A 25,747-nucleotide genomic window follows, 5' to 3' on the forward strand; every position below is an offset into this window, starting at 1 on the left:
GTGTTTTACTGTTATGGGTGCAGACAAAAGGAGCGAGTAGACAGTGAAACAAGCAAATATTCCTGATAAAAAAAGTGTTTGGAAATCAGTGCACCTCCCCCCCACCCCACCCCACCCCAACTGATACGACGTAGGCACTATAGTAGTTATGCCAACTTTACAACACTGTTAATGTCTGTTTGGATGAAAGGTTACAGATCTGGCCATGCATGAGAGTGCAGCATCACAGTATCATATGGCTGTTCGGGAATACGGATCTTCGACAAGCGTATCGGTCTTAGCTCGCCAATGCATCGTCTCCCAGGTCCCACGATTTGAATCCATTGGATTATTTTGTGTGGGGATATTTCAAATCTTTGGTGTATACAAGCCTTATTGGCAACGTTAGTGAACTCCGGGAACGTACTGTATATGGTTGTCAATGCTTCCGGAACACGCCTGGGATTTTTTAATGTGTACGGGTATCGATGAACAGACATGCTGAAGTCTGCATTCACATGAATGGTAGTCGTTGCTGTCTTGTTGCGCTTGCTCTCAATTGCGTAACTATAGTTTGGATTCTTGAGTACTCTGCTGTAAAGTGTTCACGTAGTCAGCCGTAACACATCATATTTGAGAAAACACTGGTTCTCGGACCTGCGTTTATTAGGATTATTTGCTTGTTCCATTGTGTTCTTCTCGTCCCTTCCGTTTGCAACCGTAATAATCAAACACCATGTATAACAGTACTGAAATTAAATTGTCGTTTTATTCTGGTGTTGAATATTAAATCTGCAGTATTAAATCCTCTCTTTTTACTATTTATTGGTATGTAATTCTAATTTAACTTTATGTTGTGCAACGGCTTTATTTTTCTCTAACCTGACTACAAAATAATAACAAAAAGAGTCTATATCATGAAACATCTAATCTTGAATAATGAATCGGATTTTTTTTTCATACTGAAATTGTGTCTTGATCTGTCCTCCACTCCCGATGGGAGGGTTTCCTGACCATGCCAATAAGGTGCTGCATTCATATGTATCATGGAGGCGAACTAAGGCTGTGTTTCTTCCATCAGAGAGACGACACAGCAAATCCTTAACATAGTGTTTGTGGGAACATCATTATGTTAAATAACAAACCCATAATTGGAATACATGCAGCAAATAATAGAGGATGTAGGTAGTAAGTGATACTGTGAGATTAAAAGGTTGGCACTGGAGACGATTTAGTGGCGGGCCGTATCAAACCAGTCAGAAAACATAATTCAAAGAAATGTTCATTTTTTAGTTACGATTTGCTGTTAATCACTTAGATTCGCGACAGAACAGAACTAGTGCCGAATGCATCATTATTGTCAGCCAGGTTTGACACGTCAGCGGACGTTGAAATGGACACAGTAAAATGGCTGTGTGATTCAAAAATGGTTCAAATGGCTCTGAGCGCTATGCGACTTAACATCTGGGGTCATCAGTCCCCTAGAACTTAGAACTACTTAAACCTAAGCAGTCGCGCGATTCCATACTATAGCGCCTAGAACCGCTCGGCCACTCCGGCCGACGATATGGGATCCCTGTTACGACAAGATACGACTCTGACAGATGACACGGACGTAAGCATCCTGCCTGATCATGTGGATCCATTCATGTCCATTGTGCATTGCGACGGATTTGGCAATTCCACAAGGATAAAGCGACACCCCACATGTCCAGAGCTGCTAAAGAGTGAAAAGAGGAACAATCTTTTGAGTTTAAACACTTCCTCTGGCCGCCAGTCTCCCTAGACATGAACATTATTGAGCATATCTGGGATGCCTTGCAACGTGCTGTTGTATTGTATTCTTCGACTCTTAAGGATTTATGAACAGCCCTGTAGGATTCATGGTGTCAGTTCCCTCCAGCACCACTTCAGACATTAGTCGAGTCCATGCCACGCCATGTTCGGCACCTCTGCATGCTCGCGGCGGCCCTACACAATATTAGAAAGGTGTACCGGTTTCTTTGGCTCATCAGTGTAGGCCTAACTGATTCTCCTAGATGGGCAACGGATCCACTTTCTTCAGTGTGGATGCATCTCCTGCGGGAATCACAGAGTAGCAAGCATGAAGGAAATGGACAGGGACTGCGGACAGGTGGCGCGCCTGCCGCAGTGGCCGAGCGGTTCTAGGCGCTTCAGTCCGGAACCACGCGGCCGCTATGGTCGCAGGTTCGAATCCTGCCTCGGGCCTGGATGTGTGTGATGTCCTTAGGTTCGTTAGGTTTCAGTAGTTTCTAAGGCTAGGGGACTGATGACCTCCGATGTTAAGTCCCATAGTGCTCACAAGGGAACCTCCCCATCGCACCCCCCTCAGATGTAGTTATAAGTTGGCACAGTGGGTAGGGCTTGAAAATCTGAACACAGATCAATCGAGAAAACAGGAAGAAGTTGTGTGGAACTATGAAAAAAATAAGCGAAATATACAAACTGAGTAGTCCATGCGCAAGATGGGCAACATCACGTATAAAGTGATCTCAGGAGCGCCGTGGTCACGTGGTTAGTGTGAGCAGCAGCGGAATGAGAGGTCCTTGCTTCAAGTCTTCACTCGAGTGAAAATTTTAATTTTTTATTTTCAGACAATTATTATCTGTCCGTCAGTACGTCCGATGCGATCACTTTTTGGGAGTGATTATCACATCCACAAGCAAACCTAAATCGAGCAAGGCAGAAGAATCTTTTTACCCATTCGCCAAGTGTACAAGTTAGGTGGGTCGACGACATATTCCTGTCATGTGACGCACATGCCGTCATCAGTGCCGTGGAGGAATCGGTTGACCTATGACCTTGCGATCAAATGTTTTCGGTTCCCATTGGAGAGGCACGTCCTTTCGTCTACTAAATGCACGGTTTTGTGGTGCGGTCGCAAAACACAGACATTAAACTTATTACAGTGAACAGAGACGTCAATGAACTAACAGACAGATCATAACTTGGCGAAAATAAAGAAAGTAAACTTTTCACTCGAGGGAGGACTTGAACCAAGGACCTCTCGTTCCGCAGCTGCTCACGATAACCACGGGACCATGGCGCTCCTGGGCTCACATTCTCCTTGATGTTGCCTATCTTGCGCATGGACTGGTCAGTTCGTATATTTTGCTTATTTTTTTCATAGTTCCACACAACTTCTTCCTGTTTTCTCGATTGATGTGTGTTCAGTTTTTCAAGGCGTATCCACTGTGCCAACTTATAACTGAATCTGAGGGGGGTGCGATGGGGAGCTTCCCTTGTCAGAGCAATTTGAATTTTGAACAGGTGGCGCTCGGTGTGTGTGTGGAGTGGGAATGAGGCGTGCCGAAATAGTCCACGCAGAGGCGATAACAGTGTGTCCCTGATGGAGCAGTGGTTTAATGCACCTGGCTGGTAAGCAGGAGATCCGAGGTTCTAATCTCAGTCCGGTACTCATTTTCACTAGTCGCCACTGATTCCGCAGAATCTGCTGACGCAGCTGAAATCACTAATCCCTTTTCTTTCCTTTCTCCCTCACCCCCCACCACTTTCTCCCATCCAATTTATACCTAACTCTGTTATGCTTTCACGACTAAAACTCTATACTGATTTTCATGAAATCTGGCATGGCTACAGCTTCAACGATGAGGAAGCACATAGGCCACTTTAGAAAGTGTGCAGTACAACACATTTCTTGAATTGAAGACTGCAACGCGAAATATGGAACAGTTATTACTCTTCAGAGAATCTATATATTCTTTGGCATTTGAACTTTATTGTATTTGTAAAAATGTTTTTATTGTTTGATATGGTCTATGCGATACGATTCGACGTAATGGATACAGTAGTTAAAGAATACTCTACGTTGTTTAATCCCTATTTCCATATTGCTATCAGTCACAGACTTATTGCATTTTAGGCGCTGATCATGACGCATCTCTTACAGGTCCTAACAAAAGAAGCATATTAACTTTTGCTAACTGTTGGTGGTCTTGTAGTCCACGTTGTTGACCTTCGTCCCTGTTGTAACGGCGACCGGAACGGTCGCGGTGTTGAAGTGACGGAAAAGGCGGCGGGACTCGGGGAGCGGCCCGCGAACAACAACACAACGGGAGAGGACGGACACGACCAACGAAGAGCAGAACGAACAACAACAAGAAAACCTAACAACCACATCGACTCGTACACAGAACTAGAAAGTAAATAAGCTGTCTAAGGCGAGGCGATGTGACCAGAGACGTACGCAAGGTTAGACTGGCTGACTGAGCTTTTTTTTTCCTTTATTGATTTTCAATTCCTCCCGAAGAGGGGCGGGCTGGCAGCAGCTTAGTACGCTGCTCTACAGCCTACAGACTTTCATTTTAAAAACGGAAGAAGAAAATAAACAAGAAAAACAGGTGATAAAATGGTGACATCAAGTGTAAAATGGCGGAAAGTTAAAACAGAAAGCAAAAGGGGTTGGCAACGTTAATAAAAGACACAGGAATCAGACAAGTAACATAGTACACACACAATTAAAAAACACGGCGACAGTTCGCAAGAGATAAAAGGCACACCCAGCGACAGTATGATGGTCGTTCGCAACACTTCCCAAAAAACACAACATGGAACATTCACTGTAGAACACTCACTGTAGAACGCTGCACTCCCGAGCCAAAGGCAGATGGGGAGGGGGGGGGGACCTGGAGGAGGGGGAAGAACAAGGAGGGAAGAGGAAAAAAAGAAACGAAAAAGGGGGGGGGGGACCAAGGAGGGAGAGGACTAATAAAGGGGGAGAAGGGCAGACGCGAGAGGGAATGAGAGGAGGCAGAGGTGGGAAATGTAAAAGGACTTGGGGAAGAGAAGGGGACAAAGAGAGGGGAGGTGGGGAAGAAAGAGGATGGAAGGGGGGGAGAGGGAGCCCGGGAGAAGGACAGAGGAAAGGAGGGGGAGTGAGGATCAGATTATTAGGATAACAGGTTATGACTCCTTTTCCAGGTAACAAAACATCCAACATCTAATTACTGTGAAGCGCAGCTCGTCATCAGGGTGAATTTGCACAGAGGAGGCTGAAGTTACGGGATACCTTCTAATATCGTGTCGGACCTCTTTTTGCCCGGCGTACTGCAGCAATTTCACGTGGCATGGATTCACCAAATCGTTGAAAGTCCCCTGCAGAAATATTGAGCCAGGCTGCCTCTATAGCCGTCCATAATTGCGAAAGTGTTGCCTGTGCAGGCTTTTCTGCACAAACTGCCCTCTCGATTACGTCCCAAAAATGTTCGATGGGATTCATGTCGGTCGATGTCGGTTGTCAGATCATTCACTAGAATTGTCCAGCACGTTCTTCAAACCAATTCAGAACAACTGGCATATGGCATGGCATATTGTCATCCACGAAAATTCCATTATCGTTACGGGGACATGAAGTCCATGAATGGCTGCAAATGATCTCGAAGTATCTGGACATTTTCATTCAATGATCGGTTCAGTGGGACGATAGGACGCAGTCCATTCCATGTAAACACAGCCCAAACCATTGTGGAGCCAGCACCAGTTTGCACAGTGCCTTGTTAGCAACTTCGGTCCATGGTTTCGTGGGGGTCTGCGCCACATTCGAACTCTACCGTCAGCTCTTACCAACTGAAATCGGGACTCGTCTGACCAGGCCACGGTTTTCCAGCCGTCTATGGTCCAACCGATATGGTCAAGACCTCAGGAGAGGCACTGTGGGCGATGTCGTGCCGTTAGCAGAGGCACTCTGATCGGTCATCTGCTACCATAGCCCATTAACACTAAATTTCACTGCACTTATGACAACCTACTACACGACCGGCTAATTAAGACTTAAGAGAACCGTGTACGAATTGCGCGGACAAGTGATTTACTCCGACAAATAAATGAAATCTATGAAATGTATGTGTAGTTATAACCGAATCGCCAGCACTCTGTACTTGCAGCAATGACAATACGAAGAAAAAACTCGGAGGAAATTAAATGAATATTAAATTTGACTGGATGGAATTACAGTAACTAATTAAATTTAGGGAAACATTATAAGTTTAGTTAATGAATTAAAGAAAATTAACATTCATCAGCTCACTACGTGAGCAAAATTACTGTCACTAACTTACTCTCTGTTAGTGGTGAAAAACGGACGTAAGATTGCTTGGTTTTGTTGCAAAGCGAAAACAGCACGATGTGTAAGTACCACTCTAGCGTGATTTCGAATGGAAATTTCATAGTGAACAAATAGCTTTCAATTATGTAATAGGTCATGGAAATCAATTATTAATAATCAACGAACAACAAAATCTCACCAGCAGTAAACAGATACGTAAATGCAAAAATTCGTGACGTCACTCAGTGTAATGCTCACTGTCTTTAATTTTACTCAAAAAGTTATTTATATTTATTCATTACTGAATGCTCTCATTTGGTTTAAAATTTGTCGCAAATTATGTAGCGTCATTCAATAATCACTTTTCTGTGAGCTACAGCAGTGTAATTTGCCAAGTTAAAATTTCGATTGTAAAACAATAACAAAGTTCGTGACATGATTTTACTGAGTCAATTGGTTTCTTGTAAATTCAACTTTTATTACAATTCATTAACAATTACTGCTAAGCACATTGTGGAATTGCTACTATTGTTGGCTCAAGATGTTAACACACATTTGTGACTGATTGCAGTTTCGTAAAAATGAAAACTTAATTATCCATGAAAAACTACACAAAAAATACCTTTTTCTGAATTTTACTTTGTTAAGCTTGTCTTTGATATTACTGTCTACTGGAATGAAGCATTTGCGTCAATTATCGTTTTGCAAACTACAGAAATTTCAATTACTATTATTTCTTTCATAAAAATACTGTAATAGTTTCTCAGTTATCAGGACTGTCTCAGGTTCAACAACGGATAAGATAGATACTACTTAGGTATTTTTTCTTAGATAAAAGTGAAGGTCCTCATTTTGGTACAATTCGATATTATTCGAACACAAAATGAAGTACGAGGCCTCATACAAGTTTGACCACGTAATTACTTGGATCTTACTTCAGGTTGAGATGTCGTCGGTGCAATATAAAGCATTGTTCGTCGACATTGTGCGACACAGTTCTTCTTCTTGTAGCTTGGTAGCAAATGAGAAAGGGGCTGCAGCAATCTTCATGTTAATTTGCATCCTCTTGCGGTATTTATATTGTGCCCAGTTAATGCCATACACTCCGCCCGTCCACATCAAATGTACGCTGCACCATTACACATTTTAGCTCCACTGCTTTACGACCATTTCTCAGCAAAAAGCCGCAACCTGCCTAGACTCGACTGCTTGCTTCAACACTCTTCTAGGTTCTGCTCTGCACTGTAGTCAACTGCTAGCGCGAATGCGCGCCCAGAGATAATGCAACTTCCAGTTCACTATATTCTCTGACAATATGGCAGCGCTGTGAGTAAGCCAGCGTATCTACTTACAACTTGCTTTCAACGAACATTTATTTAACTTTACAATGAGTAAACATTCCATTCCATAATACAAACATTAGTACACTTATTTACAAACTCTGATTCGTAGGAAAAATACAACGAAAAGTAAAACTGCAAGGAAAATATGTGGTAGCCCACAGAGTTGTTGCTTGTCTGTTATCAATGACAACTCTACGCAAACACCGCTGCTCTCGGTCGTTAAGTGAAGGCCGTCGGCCACTGCGTTGTCTGTGGTGAGAGGTAATGTCTGAGATTTGGTATTCTCGGCACACAATTGAAGCTGTGGCTCTGCACTGAATTTCCGAACGACTTCCGACGTGGAATGTCCCATGCTTCTAGCCCCATCTACAGTTTCGTGTTCAGAGTCAATTGATTCCTATCGTGTGGCCACAATCACGACGAAAATCTTCTGACATGAGTCACCTGAGTACATACGACAACTCCATCAACGCACTGCCGTTTTGTATCTTATGTACACGATACTATAGTCATGTGTATATGGACAGATCGCTATCTCACGACTTTTGTCGTCTCTTCTGGATCTACAGCCTGCTAATTCACTGCAATTCCTAGTTAAAACTATTTATCCTATTAATAAGAAGTGATCTAGAACGTGAACTATTCCATTATACCTGTGTGGGTTGATTAACACGTATCTTTTCTTATGGATGTGCGAGTTACCGTGCGTTTCCTCGGTCACAAGATCTATTTATATTTGGGTTGGAAAGAGTCTACTGGGGTAAGCTTGTATGTGGTACCCGAATACTGCAAACTAAAATTAAATTATTATATTGTAAACGATGTATGTCTCTGATGGTCTCTATAAAACGGATCGCTGACTTTGCACGAACGCAGAGCCAAAGATACTGCTTCTGGTCGGAGAAAGTTGGGTTGGAGTAAGAGAGTTCTTGGCGCACAGCAGTGACTGTGTATCAGTCTGTGAGAGAAAGAGGATCCAATAGACAGTTTCTGTAGTTTGCTCTGTAAAGCCAACAAGTGTTAGATTACAATGTAGGAATTTTTCTCATACCAATATTTTGTGCTACACCGCACGTGAAACAGGTACTTCTAAATGGTGAGTGATTTTGTCGTGGATTGTAAAGTACGATGAAATGCAAATTTAACTATAGCAAGAAAGGATTACTGGATTGATATTACGAGTACATGTATTATTGAAAATATAAATGGGGAAGCAGAAGTCTTCTCGCAGTTAAGAGAAAGAAGTTAATTTTTTCCTAGTTTCCTTTTGCCAGCGCGATGGTGTAAACGAGTTTGCTGATAATTGGTGTCAGTGAGTTCTATGTTGAGTAATCCCAGAATGTACGTAAACAGATTTGATGTATAGGCTACTTAGATACTTTCCTTTTGTAATGTTTCTAAGATTTATTAACACAGGTATACATAAGTTGATGATTTGTCGCCGGCCACGGTGGCCGTGCGGTTCTGGCGCTGCAGTCCGGAACCGCGGGACTGCTACGGTCGCAGGTTCGAATCCTGCCTCGGGCATGGGTGTGTGTGATGTCCTTAGGTTAGTTAGGTTTAAGTAGTTCTAAGTTCTAGGGGACTTATGACCTAAGATGTTGAGTCCCATAGTGCTCAGAGCCATTTGAACCATTTTTTTGATGATTTGTCTTTATGCTTTTTAGTGATGCTACATAATACTTGCTGTGCAAATCTCATTGTTTGTGACTACGTCAGCAAAGAAAGGTTTTCATTTAGTAAAAAGGATGTCATTTTTCTGAGTAATATAATTTTAATTTTCAGATGTTTTGAAAAGTCAAACTTAACTTCGAATGCAACTTCACTATTGAAAAAGTCAGTGTTCGTAATTCACCCAACCCACTACTGCCTCCCTGTCCAGGTCATATGACTTTTAAAGACATTGAATTTTTCTCAAAAGTTTTCCTTTATCAGCCAAAAAATAAAAAAAACCCTATTTTTCAAAGTATTACGGCGAGCACTGCACACCGCTGAACCTGTAGCAAGTATCTTTTATTCTTCTTCATGAGAGAGCAGACTATAACGCGATCTACCGTTGCTGCTTTAGAGCTAAGACAGTTTTATTTATTTTGTTAAGGAACCAAAGTTATCAGTTCTGAACAGGGCCAGAAGATTCAGTACCTAAGGAACTGAATGTATTTTGCACAATAGCTCTGAGCACTATGGGACTCAACATCCGAGGTCATCAGTCCCATAGAAGTTAGAACAACTTAAACTTAATTAACCTAAGGATATCACACACAGCCATGCCCGAGGCATGATTCGAACCTGCGACCTTAGCGGTCGCGCGGTTCCAGACTGACGCGCCTAGAACCGCTCGGCAACAACGGCCGGCTGTATTTTGCAGTGACTGTATTTCTTTATTGGTATTGGGAGTTGCATTGCTCGATCAGTTCATATATCGATCAGTTCATATATATCAGTTCATATATATATATATATATATATATATATATATATATATATATATATATATATTGACAACAACATAGAGTAAGCACATCACTTGCAGTTACAACACGCTATGCGATAACTCCAGTTTTGTATGCATTCCCGATTCAGGCATTCATTTAAGTATTACAATAATTTTAAAGAACGTTACAGGGTCAATAAAATTCTTCTGGTTTTGTGCCCGCATTGTTAACTATAAAATTTCTATGTTTCGGCGACTATTGCAAGATGCCTTCCTCAGGGTGTATTGCTAACTGCTGAATGGGCGCTAGTTTGATTACTTGTAAACTGTGGAGGAGGGCTATCATTGGATGTGAGGGTGAGACGGAAGAGTGTTAGGTGTCGTTTTATTGGTCTTTGCATTGTGTCTTGTCACTGGTGAAAACAGGCGATTTCCATTGGAGTTACCTTTATTTCTTGCCTTTTGTGGAAACCGCCGAATAGGAAATAGAGCGGCGACTGCAGCGTAGCGTTGTTTACTCTCTGCCTAGTTTCAGCAAGGGCGCGTCAGCGCTCTGTGTATCAAAAATGGTTCAAATGGCTCTGAGCACTATGGGACTTAACAGCTTTGGTCATCAGTTCCCTAGAACTTAGAACTACTTAAACCTAACTAACCGAAGGACATCACACACATCCATGCCCGAGGCAGGATTCGAACCTGCGACCGTAGCAGTCGCGCAGTTCCGGACTGAGCGCCTAGAACCGCTAGACCACCGTGGCCGGCTCTGTGTACCCTCCGCCGCTGTTGCCATCCGCGCGCCTGTTGCTTTGCGAGAGCTGTCCTTCCGCAAATCTGTCACTGCTGGCAGCCAAGACGCTGGGAGTCGGTGCCGTCTCCTCTACTCATGTTGTCGTTTCGCTTGCCTATTTCTATAGCTTCTCTGATCTTCCTCATCAAGCTAAACGGCTGTTTCGCCAGTACGCGGGCCTCTAGAAATTTAGCCGTCATCCTGCACTGTTGCAGTGTTCTGCCACCGCTGATTTGTTGTATTGTTTGCCGGCCGGTGTGACCGAGCGGTTCTAGGCGCTTCAGTCCGGAACCGCGCTGCTGCTAGGGTCGCAGATTCGAATCCTGCCTCGCGCATGGATGTGTGTGATGTCCTTAGGTTAGTTAGGTTTAATTAGTTCTAAGTCTAGGGGACTGATGACCTTAGATCTTAGGTCCCATAGTGCTTAGAGCCATTTGAACCACTTTGTTGAGTTGTTTGAGACGGATATATCTCTCGTGTCCAGATAAACTTGTGCTTATTGGACGCCCTATCTCGCCCACATACACCAGTCAACATTCGCACCCGGAGGCATGAAACTTGTCTATTGTGTCTTTCGTTGAACCCAGAACGTCTTTAATTTTGTTGTAGCTACAAAAAATCAGCTTAGTGCCTGCCCGACGGAGAATTTTGCCCAGACGTTCAGTGACCCCTTGTGCGTATGGTAGCAGGACGGTGTTCTGTGCTTCGTTCTGCATTTCCCTATTGCCCTCCTCCTTTGGCACCATAGTTTTATGTATTATCCTCAAGTCGTAGTTATTAGCTCCAAAAATGGACCTGAGGTTCTGTAGTTCGGCTTTGTGTTAATCGCTGATCCTTTCGGCCCTCTCAGTTAAACTTTGCTATGCCGATTTATTTTGCGTCGGATGGTGGTGGGAGGCTTACGTTACACTTCCACGTCAAGAAAAGGCGATATCCCGTTCTTTTCTACCTCCATGGTGAAGTGAATTTTGTTGTGCTGCTGACTGAGATGTTGGTGGAAGTTCTGAAGGTCTTCTTCTCCGTATAGCCAGATGACAAAGGTGTCAAACTTCCTGGCAGATTAAAACTGTGTGCCGGACCGAGACTCGAACTCGGGATCATTGCCTTTCGTGGGCAAGTGCTCTAGAGCCCGTGAAAGGCAATGGTCCCGAGTTCGAGTCTCGGTCCGGCACACAGTTTTAATCTGCCAGGAAGTTTCATATCAGGGCACACTCCGCTGCAGGGTGAAAATCTCATTCTGGGGACAAAGGTGTCGTCAACGTGTCTTTGCCAGCATTCCTATTCGCCGTTTTCCAACAATGGCAGGCAATAAAGGAAACTAAAATGGAAAACGCCTAGTTCCACCAGCGATAAGACGCAATCCAAAGACCAACAAAAGAACACCTAATACGCCTCTTCCTCACCCTCATGTCCAATGAAAGCACTCCATAGTATATAATGAGCGCCCATTGAGCAGTTAGCAATACACCCAGTGGAAGGCGTCTTGGAACAGTCACCAAAACATCGAAATTTTATAGTTGACAATGCGGTCACAAACCCAGAAGAATTTTATTGACTGTCCCAAGGGCTGCGGAAGCCTTCGTTTACATCCAACGTTACAGATTGTTGTGGTTTCGCCGCGCGGGATTAGCCGAGCGGTCTCAGGCGCTGCAGTCATGGACTGTGCGGCTGGTCCCCGCGGAGGTTCGAGTCCTCCCTCGGGCAAGGGTGCGTGTGTTTGTCCTTAGGATAATTTAGGTTAAGTAGTGTGTAAGCTTAGGGACTGATGACCTTAGCAGTTAAGTCCCACAAGATTTCACAGCGCTGTGAGTCTGTATTTTTACCGCAGGTTGGAGGGACATGGGAAGAGCGTGAGACATGGAGCGGCCAAACAAGGCGCGAGCTAGAGGCTGGTGGTTGGTGCCGGTCCACAATGGGGTGATCCATCTGGCGCGCTCTGGCCGGCAGCGGCAGCGGCACGAGCGGCTGACGTAACGCTCCAGCTTTTGTTTCGCGCGGGATTTACGGGACGAGAGCGGATCGGCGTTGCCAGCGCGCGCCACCACCCGCCATGCCACCAACTCGCCCGGCCGGCTGGGTAAACACGGCGGGCTGCAAGGCTGCGCGGGACACGCCTTAAAATAAAAATTTATTGAAAATGATAACCACTGTCGGTCACACAGCGGTCTTCAGACTATCTACAATCACGGTGCATATGGTCTGAAGATGGTCGCTATTTGACCTTTACCGGTCGCCACTTTTAATAAAAGCGATATTGCGAACGAGACTGTTTTAATTTTAATTTTAAAACATTCCATCTCCATTCAAACGCCTCCATAAACTACGTCTATCCCGTGCGACCCTCCAAGACTTCCTCTACAGCGCAAACCTCTTCGAGTACCACCAACACCCTGCGCCCTTAGTTATGTGTTCGATGTATTCCAAGCGCTCTGTCCACCCCTATAGTTTCTGCCCATGCAGTGGAAGGTATTCTCTGATGCATAAACATTCCATCGTTCTATTTCTTCTTCCTCACCGACGTTGATGACAGCCTCCTCATTTCGTATCAGTCCACTCAATTTTCAGTGTCACATCTCAAATGCTCTATATTTTCTAGTGTTCTCACAGTCCGTGATTCACTTCCATGCTGTGCTCCAGATGTAAGTTTTTCCTCATATAAAGGCTTATATTCCTACAGTTTCATCTGCATACTTCATCTGCAAGCTATCGTACGGTGCGTGGAGGAGGGTACCTTGCACCATTACTAGTCATTTCCCTTCCTGCTCCACTCACAAATAGAGCGAGGCATAAGAGACTGTCATATGCTCTTATGTTCATGGCCCTTACTTTGGCTTCAATGGGATCGTTCCGCAATCAGCTTCAAAGGCCGGTTCTCTAAATTTTCTCAGTAGCGCACCTCGAAAAGAACGTCCCATTCCCTCCAGGGATTCCCGTTTGAGTGGCGAAGCATCTCCGCACTACTTGTGTGCTGATGGATCCTGCAAGTAAGAAATCCAGCAACCCGACTCTGAATTGCTTCGCTGTCTTCCTTTAATCCGACCTGTGCGGTCCCCAAAGGCTCGATCGGTTCTCAAGAATGGATCGCACTAGCGTTCTACACTGAAGAGCCAAAAACACTGGTACACCTGCCCATTGTCGTGTTGGGCCCCCGCGGGCACGCAGATGTACTACAACATGATGTGGCATGGACTGGACTAATGTCTGAAGTAGTGCTGGACGGAATTGCCACCGTGAATACTGCAGGGCAGTCCATAAATGCGTAAGAGTACGAGGGGGTGGAGATCTCTTCTGAACAGCGCGTTGCAAGGCATCCAAGATATACTCAATAATGTTCGTATCTGGGGTGTTTGGTGGCCAGCGGAAGTGTTTAAACTCAAAAGTGTGTTCCTCGATCCACTCTTCAGCAATTCTGGACGGGTGGAGTGTCGCTTTGTCTTGGTGGCATTGCAAAAATCCGTCGAAATGCACAACGGACATGAATGGATGCAGGTAACGTCCGTGTCACCTGTCAGAGTCGTATCTAGACGTATCAGGGGTCAGCGTATCACTCCAACTACACACGCCCCACTCCATTACAGAGCCTCCACCAACTTGAACAGTGCTTTGCTGACATGCAGGGTGCATGGATTCAAGAGGTTGTCTCCATACCCATACACGTCCATTCGCTCGATACAATTTGAAACGAGACTCGTCCAACCAGGCAACGTGTTTCCTGTCATCAACAATCCAATGTCAGAGTTGACGAGACCAGGTGAGGCGTAAGGCTTTGTGTCGTGCAATCATCAAGGGTTTGTGCGTGGTTTCGGCTCCGAAAGCTCATATCGATGATGTTTAGTTGAATGGTTTGCAAGCTGACACTTGTTGACGGTCCAGCATTAAAATCTGCAGAAATCTGCGGAAGGGTTGCACTTCTGTCACGTAGAACGATTCTCTTCAGTCGTCGTTGGTCCCGTTCTCGCATGATCTTTTTCCGGCAGCAGCGGTGTCGGAGATCTGGTGTTTCACTCGATTCCTGATATTCACGGTACACTTGTGGAATGGTCGTACGGGAAACTACCCACTTCATCGCTGCCGCGGAGATGCTGTGGTCAATTGCTCGTGGGCCCACATAACACCACGTTCAAATTCACTTAAATCTTGATAAAATGCCATGGGCAGCAGTCACCTATTAAACAACAGTGCCAGGCACTTTTGTCTTATATAGGTGCCGTCGACCGCAGTGCCGTATTCTGCCTATTTACGCATCTGTGTATTTAAATACGCATGCCTATACCAGTTTATTTGGGGCTTCAGCGTATATGCGATCCCCTGTACATACGACCCACACTTTACTAAAGCTCTGCCAATGAAGCAGAATCCACCATTCGCTTTCCCCTCCATGTTCGTTCCATTTCATATCGCGGTGTTGCATTTAATCGACCTGACTGTATGAAGTAGCGTAGTACTAACGCAGTACTCGAACATTACCGGATTGCCTTTCCTACTCATGAGCATTAACTTACATTTTTCCTCATTTACGGCTAGGCGTCATTCTTCACAGTCACTCAACGAGGATATCTTCGCACATACCACAACATCGTAGGTTAATAGTCGTAGATTGATTCTCGCCCTGTCCGTCATATTATTGACCTATATAGAGAATAGTAGCGGCGCTGACACACTTTCCTAGAACAATACCCTTGTCTCTGATGAATATTAGATGAACACTAGCCGTCGAGAACAACGTACTGGATGCTGTTACTTGAGAAGTCTTCGAGCCCCTCGCGTATATGGGATCTAATCCGTACGCTAGTACCTTCGCTACCAGCAAACAACAGTGCAAAATACTAGTACACTTATTTGATCAAGGAATGCCCGCATCTCGTGGTCGTGCGGTAGCGTTCTCGCTTCCCACGCCCGGGTTCCCGGGTTCGATTCCCGGCGGGGTCAGGGATTTTCTCTGCCTCGTGATGGCTGGGTGTTGTGTGCTGTCCTTAGGTTAGTTAGGTTTAAGTAGTTCTAAGTTCTAGGGGACTGATGACCATAGATGTTGAGTCCCATAGTGCTCAGAGCCATTTGAGCCATTTGATCAAGGAATGCTTCCTATGTTGTGCTAATGTTCTTATATCCTCCTTGCTTCGTCCACCATGCATTGTTTTTCTTCCAACAGAGCAGAATTCTTTCACTACTTCTATAACGGCTTCCCCAGATTTGACGCTAATCCCATGTGTGCTACTCCTCATTACTTCTGTCTTTCTTTGGTTTTCTCCAATCTGTGCCCTGTATTCACGAGACCATTCCACTGAACACGCCGTGATTCTTCCTCTGTTTCACTGAGGACAGCAGTGACACCAACGAATATTATCATCCACGTTCTCTGGCGTTTTAATTTCAGCGCCTCTTTTGTACCTCACTCCCGTCATTGCCCCCTCTTTCCATTATCATTACTCTCTTTTGGTTCTTACCATATTATTTTGCATTTTCCCGCATAGCTTCCCTCGAGTATTTCGGTAAATTTCACCATAGTACATAGTCCATCCTTTTTCTAAGGTATATTACGTACAACACACGGATTTCAGAATACCCACAAGAGTTTAGATAGCCGTATTACCTTGCACAGAATCATAATTAGCAGAAAAAGACACTCGTAAAATCTCTTTATAGTGGACTCGCGCAGCTAAACATATTTGAATAAAAGTTTTTGTCACACAAAAGTGGAGGGGAGAAGGAGTATAGGTTTATTTTGTAACGAGATGCCTGTAAACCTTAGCTGCTGAATATTGATTCTGCACTTATCCATGTCCATACTTTCGAGGTCTATGGCTTCCTTGAGCACCGGCCACAGACGTCTGTAAAATGTCAGCCTCGAAAAAAATATAAAAAGAATGAAGACTCAATCTAGCAAATGAACAATTAACTATAATTATTAAAATCAAAACGATAAAAACAAAAAAAAATTAGAATGATATGAACTTAAATAAACTGAAACTCTAGCATTTCTTTCATTCCTTTTCCGGCGAAGCTTTCGAAATTTATGAGACGCATTACCAAAGTGTTTGAGTTTGAAGATGAAATGACTAACAGCTACCGCTTGAGCATCTGTCTGGACTTGGTTGACGTTCTGTGTCATTGCGAAAATATAGGTCTACTTCATAACTGTGTGATACAAGTTCCATCTATAATGAGATTAGCGTGACAATTTCTTTCACCAGCGATTGCTTGGATATGCAAAAGAATATTCTCATGACCGGTTTCGGAAAATATCTGCTACCTTCAGATACGCTTAATCACAGAAAGCTTCATGCAGATAAACGAATGTAATTGATCACTTTGAAGTTTATCACGCGACGATGTGGTGTCCATTCACTGAAATGTTAAATGTCTTCATGGTGTTCAAATTGTTTAAGCATATTTGTGTATTTGTACGTAGTTTTTTTGCACAAAGACATGTGAAAACGGCAAATGTTTGCGAAGCTGGTAAAGTGAATATTCTTTTGCATATATAAGCGTTCGTTGAAGTAATAAATTATTATACAGACATCAGAGTGTTCATGTACTTCCAGAAGGCAATATATAAACTGTAAAAAAATCTAGGGAGATTAGTATCACCGGTTGAAGTATCGACAACTACTGTAAACATTCACGATTAACTCAGAAAGGTGTCGATAAGCGTCATGATCGATATTTGTAGGCCTCTAGCCGACGCCTGCCAGACTTCTACGTATGAATAATTTGCACGTTTTGTTTGAAATATTACTTTTGTAATTATGTCTCTACTGTATTATTATCGTTACTGAAAGGGATCATTGTGGGTCAATGAATACAAAGCTGTAGTGGATAGTGCATGAAAATTCGTTGTACGATAATGAATTAATGATATCCGTATCCTCCGATAACTTAACAGCAGCTAATAGAACATTTTTGACTATACACAACGCTGTACTTATTAAGGGTCTCCTGAAATGTTCACACTCATGAAATGTTCAATTTTTAGTTTTTTGCGTTTTAAAAGTGTACAGACTTTACTCTTTCAATTGATATATAATTTATTCTGTTCAGAAGACTACGACTATTTTTAAAATATTTTTGAAATATGTTCCGCATGGTCGTGACCCATTGTGGCGCTGTTAAACTGCTGTCAAATTCTGTATTCATGAATTTACATCTCATCATGTACATTTTAGTGATTTGAGAGAAAATGAGTGTTACAAAATAAGTGTTGTGTCTAAGCTGTGATAGTTCAATATATATATCTCGCTCGATTGTCATGTGTTTCATGTTTATTTACTCTTTTATAATCCTGGAAATATTCGTAGTGAATCCTGTTCATTGAAGTCTCTGTTTTATTGAAGGATAATCATGGGTGAACGTAAAGGTGACTGAAAATTCTCTGAAGGTTTTTGACAAAAGGAGAAATGTTGGAAAGCCAAAGGTAGGTGTTATTACCATAAATAACAAAGACGATAATCATGTCTGTGAACCTAACCTTGCTGGTACACCTGCCCATTGGAATGAAGGCGAGAAAGAAAGTACTTTTCAGAGGAAGATTCGTTCAGTTAGTGAAAAGTATGAATGTTTTATGGGCGAATCGGATGTGAATTAAATATTTGATACGTCAGTTGCCAACGGAATTTTTGGAAATTTTGTAAGATATATTCAGTGTAGTGAAGTCGGACTGGAACCCTCTATAAAAAAAAAAATCATGTAGAAGTTGTCAGTGAAATGGAAATGACGTGTGGTAAGTATTCACACATGACCACCTTTTGGAACAGTGTTGCATTAACTCCAAATGAAGAAAATGGTAGCAAACTCAATGAATACAACGTTAGATTTGTTTATGCCTTGCGTACAATTGCTAAGGTGCAGTTTTTTGTGCCTGATGAATCTTCAAATTCCCCCATCCAAGTTTACGAGCTGTAAAAGACTTATTGCGTCTGAAATAGAAGATGTCTGTATAGAACTACGAGGAAAGCTGTGGAGAGGCAGTAACAGAAAACAGTGGTAATAGGGACTTGACTGCAGCGTTCGATGGTACCTGGCATAAACTGGGACACACATCTCTTCATTGGGTAGTATCTGCCACCAGTATGTAAATAGGGAAAGTTTTAGATGTAGCAGTAATACCTAAATATTGTAGCTCTCCACAAAAAAATAAAGGTACACATGAAAATAGCTGCACAGCTAACTACAGTGGCAGTGCGGAGGAATGGAAGTGACGTGTTCCTAGTGTATTTCAATGTTCTTTGCGGTTGATAATGTGCGATATGTGCATTACCTTGGTCACGGCGATTCTAAAAGTTGAAACGTATCCAAGAACTGAAGCTCTTTGGTGATGATGTTGTAGTGCAGAAATTTGAGTGTATTGTACACGTACAGAAACGAGTGGGATCAAGACTTCAGGGACTGAAAGTTTTGTACAAAAAATTATAATTCAGTGATGGTAAAGTGTTGGGTGGGAAGCGTAGGTTAACTGACAGTGTAATTGACAAAATAGAGAACTATTATGAAATGGCTATTAGGCAAAACACACACAGTATCGACGAAATCAAGAAGGCAGTTCGGGCTCTTTTTTTCACGCTTTTACAACCGATGAAAGACCCCATCATTATTTGTGTCCCAAAGGAGAAAACAGCTGGTGTCAGCATAACAAGGAATAGCTAACTGGTGAAGTGTACACTCAAACATAGTCTGCCTGATGCGGTAATGGAGGTGATGAAACTTATGTTCAGAGACTTAGCAGCACCTGAACTGCTGAAGAAGTGTGTTCATGGAAAAACTCAAAACCCCAATGAAAATGTAAGTAGTGTTATATGGTCAAGAATCCCCAAGACTGTGTTTGTTGGCATAGAAACACTTCACTTTGGTGTGTATAATGCTGTTGCTACTTTCAATGATGGTAACGTTGTAAAGTGCAAAGTTTTCGAAATATGGGAATGAAGATAGGTTTCAACAAGTAGGAACGATGGTTGCTTTAGACAAGGAACGTCTTCGGGCTGCAGACAGGGCTGTAAATAGCCTAGAAATGTAAGCCAGAGTAAACAGGAGGAGGACAAAGAGGAAGCTGGAGGAGGAGTTTGCAGAAAATGAAGATAATCCATTCTATGGACCTGGAATGCACTAAAAAGATAATCCAAAATTTGCTGCTCGATTCCCAAAAGTTTAATTTTTTCATACAAATTACATGTTTTCTCAGGATCTAACAAACCAATTTGCTTCAAAAGTTCTGCGTAACTTAACACAGCCTTTTTCCAAAAACCTTTATATTGTTGAATTTATAGACAAAAATGACACAGAAAAGTAGTTAATTTTCATTACAATAGAAAAAATTAATCTCTGACAACTAAATTCAAATATCTAAAAACCCTTGTGTTAATTTATAGTCAATATTCCAATAAATAATCTGCAAAAATTACAACTTAGTAGCTCAAATGTTTCCTGGGAAAACATGTAATTTATAAGAGCTATTTTAACATTGGAAAGATAGGGTTCTCCGGAACCCCTTAGGAAGAAATGTTCTCTATCTTGTCTCAAGGAGAAGGAATTTATTATTCTGATTGTAATTACAAGAATGAGCGAACTGCATTCTTGGCAAGGTCTGATTCTTCATGTACATAACGTTGTACTATGAATAAACCTGGGGTATTTCTGCTGAACTCGCAGTGAATCTTTCTGATGGATGCAAAATACACGTATTCCCTGTTCCAGAACTTTGAAAAAAGGGGGTGATCAAACAGAAAATGCGAAATAATCTCTCATTTTTCAACAGAGCCTCGCGAGTGAATACACCTTGCCCACCTACTATCTAACTAGCTTACTACCTCTATAATATAAAATTTGTCTGCCCGTCCAAAATAAAGACATCTGCTGTTCACTTATGTATGCGAATTTATTGTGACGATAAATTATAACTGTAAGACGAAACCTGGGAAATTCGCTGAAGAGTTAAGGCCTTATAGTTTCGCAAAGACGATCCGACTCGCGTATTATCGTGAGCTACCATGATGAAAGAAAACTTTTGCCTTCTTTGCCATATATAGGCGTTTCATTTGAATAGTATTTTTCAGTTTTCCGGTAGTTAAGAGTAATATTCCTTGATGATAATTGTTCCGTAGCAGGGACAGCCCGTGAGCACTACGTGTAAAAAAAAAAAATACTACTTATAATTTTTTCCTGGAAACGAAAAAGTTATTACTTTGTTTCGGATCACTGACTCCTGCAACTTTGTAATGACGCATTCTTGGTATATCTGCTGATAAGAAATCTCGATTAACTGACTCATGAATCTGTGTCCATTGAGTAAGACATGGTTTGTTTATCGCATTTTTGCTGAACTTGTTTTCGGAAATCTTGAAGTCTCGTTGTCTTCTGTGGATAAACGAGGATTATTAATACACAGATCGATTTCTTAATCGTCAGTATCCAGTGCCAGAAGAATCATTCAGCGCCGAATATCTCATATCGATTCTATCAAATGTGCTTAGAAACGCAAAGTACCGGGTGATCAAAAAGTCAGTGTAAATTTGAAAACTGAATAAATCACGGAATAATGTAGATAGAGAGGAACAAATTGACACACATGCTTAGAATGAAATGAGGTTTTATTAGAAAAAAAAGAAAGTTCAAAAAATATCCGACAGATGGCGCTTCATCTAATCAGAATAGCAATAATTAGCATAACGAAGTAAGACAAAGCAAATATGATGTTCTTTACAGGAGATGCTCAATATGTCCACCATCATTCCTCAACAATAGCTGTAGTCGAGGAATAATGTTGTGAACAGCACTGTAAAGCATGTACGGAGTTCTGGTGAGGCATTGGCGCCGGATGTTGTCTCTCAGCATTCCTAGAGATGTCGGTCGATCACGATACACTTACGACTTCAGGTAACCCCAAACTCAATAATCGCACGGACCTGGGAGGCCAAGCATGACGAAAGTGGCGGCTGAGCACACGATCATCACCAAACGACGCGCGCAAGAGGTTTTTCACGCGTCTAGCAATATGGGGTGGAGTGCAATCCTGCATAAACATGATACGTTCCAGCAGGTGTTTATCAGCCAGGCTGGGGATGATGCGATTCTGTAACATATCGGCGTACCTCTCACCCGTCGCGGTAGCAGTTACAAAACCAGAATCACGCATATCCTCAAAGAAAAAAGGCCCGATAACGGTACCGTAGATGTGGTAAATCCAACCCATACCGTGACTTTCTCGTCGTGCAATAGAGTTTCCACGACAGTTCTATGATTTTCGGTAGCCCAAATTCTGCAGTTGTGGGCGTTGACAGACCCTCGGAGCGTGAAATGAGCTTCGTCGGTCCACAACACGTTACTCAACCAATCGTCATCTTCCGACATCTTTTGAAACGCCCACACTGCAAATGCCCTCCGCTTCACTAAATCGCCAGGTAACAGTTCATGATGCCGGTGGCTTTTGTACGGATAGCTTCGGAGGGTACGCCTAAGTGCCAACCAAACAGTAGTGTATGGAATGCCGGTGCGACGTGCGACTGCACGAGCGCTGACTTCCCCGTGCATAGACGAACCCGCTACAGTCTCCATTTTTTCCTGGTCTCAGCAGCATTACGCCTTGTGCTTGGTCGGCCACTATGGGGTGTATCGTCTGAACAACCCGTGGCTTCGAGCTTCGAAATCATTCTCGCCACAGCTGCATTTGTCAACCGGTCTTTACCCGTTCGAATCCCCTTCCTATGGCGATAGGATCGTAACGCTGAACTAGCACATTCCCCCTTCTGATAATACAGCTTCACTAAAAGCGCCTTTTTAGGTAACGTCAACATGTTGCAACTGCTGGCGCATCTGATTCTCTCTCTGATTACAGCTCCTTTTATGTACGATTGTCATGCGCAGTCACTGACGTTTTGCTGTCCAGCGCCATCTGTCGGACGTTTTGTGAACTTCGGTTTTTTTTCGTTCTAATAAAACCCCATGTCATTCCAAGCAAGTATGTCAATTTTTACCTCTCTATCTACATTATTCAGTGGTTTATTAAGTTTTCAAATTTATACTGACTCTTTCATCACCCAGTACTTCATCACAGCTCGTATTTTGTTTTATACGCGTAAGACGAAAATCTTAGCACCTGACTACAAACACGATTGACAGATACAAGTAAGCCATGCCCCGCAGCACGTAAATATTGACGTCACAGCACGAACGGTACAATAGGCTGATGTAAGGAAATTGTATGTTATGTAAATGGTTGGGGAAGGGGGAGGGGGGGGGGCGCAGAAAGGAAAGGGAAGGAACTGATGATATTAGTTGCATCGGAACATTATGCGGAATCAGCGGCGATTATTTAAAATATGTGCAGGGCCGGGACTCGAACCCGGGACCTCCTGCTTACTAGGCAGTTTGTGTTACTACCGCCCCAACCGGCCACAGTGTTTATCGCAAATGCACGGACTATCTCGGCACTCCCCGGGCCGACCCGCATTCCCACGTAGCGCCACCTATCTGCTGTCCTCGTCTATGTGCTCCACGCTCGCTGATTTTAGATTCCCGCTTCAAGGTCGAACGATATTGAGGATCCGCACTGAAGGTTGTGTTTGAGGCGAATCAATTATTCGGACATGCCCAGAAGATCACATACCACGCAGTCATGTGGCTTTATGTCACTTCATGATGATCGGTTCGACGGCAACTCATAGTGAAACAAGATTTAGGAATATGGATTGAGAGTAAGCCGAAGAAATACGAAAGTAGAGTAGTGAAAAGCAGCAGAAATGAGAAAGCGCGAAAGTTAACATCAAAACTGATAACCACAAAGTAGGTAAAGTTAGGGAATTCTGGTGCTTGAAAGCAAAATAACCCATGACGGAAGAACCAAGGAGGATATAAAAAGCGGACTAGCACAGCCAAAAAGGGCATTGCTGCCCTAGAGAAATGTCCTACTATAAAGCACAGGTCTTAATTTGAGGAAGAAATTTCTGAGAATTTAGATTTGGAACGCAGCATTGTGTGGTTGTGGATCACGGACTGCGAGAAACCCGGAACAGAAGACAATTGAAGCATTTGAGATGATGTGCTACAGAAGAATGTTGAAAATTAGATGGACTGATAAGGTAAGGTCTCTGGAAGTTCTCCGCAGAATCGGCGAAGAAGGAACGTATGGAGACCATTAGGGAGTGGCTTCATTGATACCAAAGGCAGCAGTGGAGGGTAGAAACTGTGGAGGAAGGCAGAGATTGGAATATATACAACAAATAATTGGTGACGTAGGTTGCAGGTGCTAGTTCCAGATGAAGAGCTTGGCACAGGAGAGGATATCGCGGAGGGTAGCATTAAATCAGTCACAAGAATGATGACTCACATTAAAAAAAATTGACTTTCCTCACAGAAATAACTAAGAGTGTCACGGATATGCTACATCAGTATGTGTAGCTGTCATTACAATAAAGGCATTTACCGTTGCATCGAGACTTTTTCATGAAATTTCTGTCACCGACTTTCTAACACTGAAATATTTTGTTGACGCTCAGCTATTAAGTCTTAGTTTTTCCCATGGTGTTCAGGAGTGGATCGGCAGAGGATTAGTCTAAAGGTTGTTCGATGTACTCTCTGCCAGTCTCTAATTATGATCTGCAGAGTAGTCCAGTAGATGTACCCATCGAATTATACTGGTGTGTCATCTAGGAAGTCTTCTGTTTATTTGTATAAGTTAGAAGTCTTTCCGTCAAGCGACGGAAAATGTCTTTGGCCCATTTCACCCATGTTCGACAGCCGTCTAAAAGGCACCGTGTGTATGGCATGACGCCAAAGCGATTCCACATTTATCCGACTGCTGTTGAACTTGGCGCGGCACGGTAACTCCATTCATTTTATTGCTTGACAATCCCGCAGCAGGGTCCTAGCAAGATGGAACTTGAACAAACGTTAGCCTATTAATTTGTTAACATTTATGCCATATCGCTGTTAGTCCGATAGCTTTCAGAACGTCCTTCGTAGAAACCTCCTCGACTTTTATCTGCTCATAAAATAGTATGAACATCCATTATTGTACAGCTGGGATTGTGGCTTCTTTAAAATTTGAAGATATTACATACCTGCATCCTATCAACATACTTTTAATCTGCGTTGAAAGTAAATACGCAAAAGTTATCTCATTATAGCTTGGTGGACAGTAAACAAACAAATATTTGCTTAAAAACTTGACAGTATAACAAACTGAGGAAATGTGTCACACATAATGCCCCTAAAGAAAGAAACAATGCAGAGGTTTAGTTTATATTTCAGTTGAGTGTCATGGTGACGCCAAAAACTGCCCTTTCTCAACTTTTGTGTCACTTTCGTTTGGAAGACAATCTGAACAGCCATCTTCGGTTGTTTGCAGACGACGCTGTCGTTTAAAATGATACAGGATTTGGGCTGAAAATCGTTAAAAGAATGGCGTTTTTTGTTGCGACGGAATCTTCTCACGAAATTGCAATCACCAACTTTCTCCTGCGAATGCGAAAATATTTTGTTGACACCGACCTACATAGGGAGGAACGATCACCACGATAAAATAAGTGAAATCAGAGCTCGTACGGAAAGATATAGGTGTTCATTCTTTCCGCGCGCTATACGAGATTGGAATAATAGAGAATTGTGAAGGTGGCTCGATGAACCCTCTGCCAGGTACTTAAATGTGATTTGCAGAGTATCCGTGTAGATGTAGATGTAGATATAGATTTGAGCCTCGTAACTCATTAAATATTAAAAGCTGTGAGGCAGTAAAAATAAATGTCAGCGCTTTGATTGGTTTACTAACAGTTCTCCATATTTTATTATTATTTAGTCAGTTTCTCGAATGTTCTCCTTGGTATGTGCAATACCATAATTGATTCTGAAGCTGAATTTCCTGTAGGTCCTCCACCTCAGCCTGTTATCGGTTGACCTTGACAACAAGTAGCAGCCACCAGTTCCTGGAAGATGCGAGCCTTCCCTGAGAGCAAAGCGTTGTTGGCGTTCTATCTTGGGAAGGTTATGTGACGTCCCCCGCTACCGAGCGCGTAATTACGTTAGTCGAGCTACGCGCCGCGGCGTCTTCTGCGGAAGCCTCTTCATTAGTGGAGGGGCCCGGATCGTAAAGCAAGCCGCTCCTTGCGTGGCCGCACGGCTATGATAAGTCGGCGAGA

The sequence above is a fragment of the Schistocerca americana genome, chromosome 4, assembly GCF_021461395.2.
Source record: "Schistocerca americana isolate TAMUIC-IGC-003095 chromosome 4, iqSchAmer2.1, whole genome shotgun sequence".
NCBI lineage: Eukaryota > Metazoa > Arthropoda > Insecta > Orthoptera > Acrididae > Schistocerca > Schistocerca americana.